Genomic DNA, 2,989 nt, shown 5'->3' with positions numbered 1-2,989 from the left:
GCCAGCCCCAGCCCCCTTCTTTCTGGGGCCAGCCCCACCCCGCCGCAAGGGAAGCAAGGAAATGCGGCTGTCTAGGTCAAACTGGGCAACTTGGCATGGAAAAAGGGAGAGGGTGGACTTGTGGGACAACTGGCGATTTCTGCCGTCACCGAGGTCTGTGGAATGCCTGGCTGGGACTGGCGGCAAGCCCTTTTCTAAGCGGATCCACCCACTTGGCACCGTTGACTCCTAGCCCGCCCAGAGGCCTGCAGTTGGACTCCAGGACCGGTGCTCTCGGGCCCAGCTGGCTTTTGCCTCTGCCATGCTATCGTGTGGGCCCCTTTCCTCCGCGTTCCCTCCCACTTCCACGGCCTAGCCCCCTTTCCTTACTCTACCCCTTGGCCTGCCTTTTCTTGGCTCTTTCTCTATCCTGCCTGTCCCACAGGGCGTCCCAAAACTCTGTCTGCTTATACAAAGAGACATCTCACCTCTTCTGTCTCCAGCCATCACCTGTCCCCGGGAGTCCTCTGCACCCAGCTGTCTGCTGTCCACCGAGATGTCTGGTTACATTCAGACAAAAATATCTTTAGCAAAAAAATCTCTTTAAAAAAAAAAAAAGAAAGAAAGAAAAGAAAGAAAGAAAAAGGAAAGAAAAGCCGTAGGAGGAGCTGAAGCCCCTACGAGAGAGAAGGAACTGATGAAGTAGCACTTGCAGGAAGATGAGCTTGGCCCGGCCACGGACGGAGATTCGGATCAGTTTGATCGCCTTTCTCGTCGACCCACTTCCACCCGCAGCTTTCCTACTTCAGGCACAGGGTGGGAACCATGAGGATAACAGGAGCCAGTGTTCTAGTGCTTCCACTGGCCGAAACCTCGGGCACGACAGTGCTCTTCATCCTCCAGTGCCCGGGCGGGACACTCCACAGCCGCCCTCCTGGCTCAGCTGCGTGCAGACCCCAGCCCACCCAGGGGCCTCCTGCTCATCCCCCGTCTGTGGCCTGGCCAAGCTCATCTTCCTGCAAGCCCTACTTCATCAGTTCCTCCCCTCTAGTAGGAGCTGTTCCTCCGACAGCTTTTCTTTCCTTTTTCTTTCTTTTTTTTTCGAAGAGATTTTTGCTATAGGGCGAGTGCGCTTGCTGGAGAGACAGAGACAGGGAGACAGAAAGTAAGAAATCACCCCCCAGAGGAGATGGCCATGCTGCAATCCCTTCTCCATTCTCTAGAGATCTTGGACATGCATGCACATGTGCCCGGCTTGAGTTTTAAGTCACTGGGGACAGGACTCCAACCACAGTCGACTACGTGGGAGTTCAGCCACATAGCCATTATGCCATCTGCTGGTCCTCCTCCTCCTGCCTTTCACTCCAAGTCCAACTGCCCAACCTGGCTTTCAAGGCCCTCTACCAACCCATTGGTTTTGTTTGTTTGTTTGTTTGTTTTTTTGAGAAGTTTTCACTATAGGGCGTGTGCACTCTCCAGACAGACAGAGAGACAGAAAGCGAGAAATCACCCCCCAGGGGGGATGGCCACGCCGCAATCCCTTCTCCTCCATTCTCCTCTCGGGATCTTGGGCACGCACGCACATGTGCCCGGCGTAAGTTCTAAGCCACCGGGTCTGGCATGCAAACCGCGGATGACTACATGGGAATCCGGCGACATAGCCATTACGCTAACTGCTGGTTCCCCCAACCTATTGTTTTTTTGGGATAACTCATTTTTCTTTCACTTATTCAACAAATATGACTAACACTTTATGTACAGACACCATGCCAGCTCCAGGATACCATAGTGAATGGGACAGACGTGGGTGCTGCCTACAGGGAAGTGGAAGATAGAAAGAAACAAAAGCAGAGTCACTACAGCTTGGGCCAGCAGGTGGCGTGGTGGTTAAGGTGCTGGATTCCACTTGACTGACTGCCTGGTTCCAGTCTCAGCCCTGGTGACTTGGAAAGCACACCAGGCCCCTCTCTCTCTCCCAGTGCTGCCTGCAGAGGCGGCAGCCATCTCCTGCCTGGTGTTATGGTTCCCCTCAGGCCACTCATGAAGCCCAAGATTGTCAAAAAGAGAACCAAGAAGTTCATCCGGCACCGGTCAGAGCAATATGTTAAGAGTAACTGGGGCCGGCAGGTGGCGTGGTGGTTGAGGTGCTGCACTCCCACATGACCTGCCACTGTTTAACTCCTGGACATGGTGGCTTGCTTTCTCACTTTCCCTCTCTCTCTCTCTGGTTAATAAAAATAATGACGGTAAATACAATTAACTAAATAATTATCTTTTTTTTTTTTTTTGAGAGAGAATTTTGCTATAGGGCATATGTGCTCACCCAGAGGGACAGGGAGAGACAGAGAGACAGAATGCGATAAATCCCCCCCCCCCGAGGGAATGGCCACGCTGCAATCCCTTCTCCTCCATTCTCCACCTGGGATTTTGGGCATGCATGCACATGCACCCAGTGTGAGTTTTAAGCTGCTGGGTCCAGAACTTGAACCGTGGTCAACTACATGGGAGTCCAGTGACATAACACTTATGCCAGCTGCTGGTCTCAAATAATTCTTTTTAAAAAATTAAGTGTAACTGGCATAATCCTAGAGGTACTGACAATGGTGTGGAGGAGATTCAAGGCCCAGATCTTGATGCCCAGTACTACGGGAGCGACGAGAAAAAGCACATGCAGTCCAGCGGCTGCCGGAAGTTCCCGTGCACAGCGTCGAGGAGCTGGAGGTGCTGCTGATGTGCAGTAAGTCTTACGTGCCGAGATGGCTCACGTTGCCTCCAAGAACCACAAAGTCGTGGAAAGAGCAGCCCAGCCGGCCATCAGAGTCGCCAATCCCAACACCAGGCTGCGCAGCAACCAAAATGAGGAGACAGGGCGTGTGCACGTTGTGTGTGTGTCTAAATAAAACCACAACACCCTCCCCCACAAAAAAAAGGAGAGGGAAAGAAAGGCATGCCAGGTGTGCGTGTGTGTGTGTGTGTGTGTGTGTGTGTGCGCGTGTGTGTGTGCGTGGGC

The sequence above is a fragment of the Tupaia chinensis genome, unplaced genomic scaffold (genome assembly GCF_000334495.1).
Source record: "Tupaia chinensis unplaced genomic scaffold, TupChi_1.0 Scaffold000238_1, whole genome shotgun sequence".
Lineage (NCBI taxonomy): Eukaryota > Metazoa > Chordata > Mammalia > Scandentia > Tupaiidae > Tupaia > Tupaia belangeri.
Note: the sequence above shows the minus strand (reverse complement) of the source record.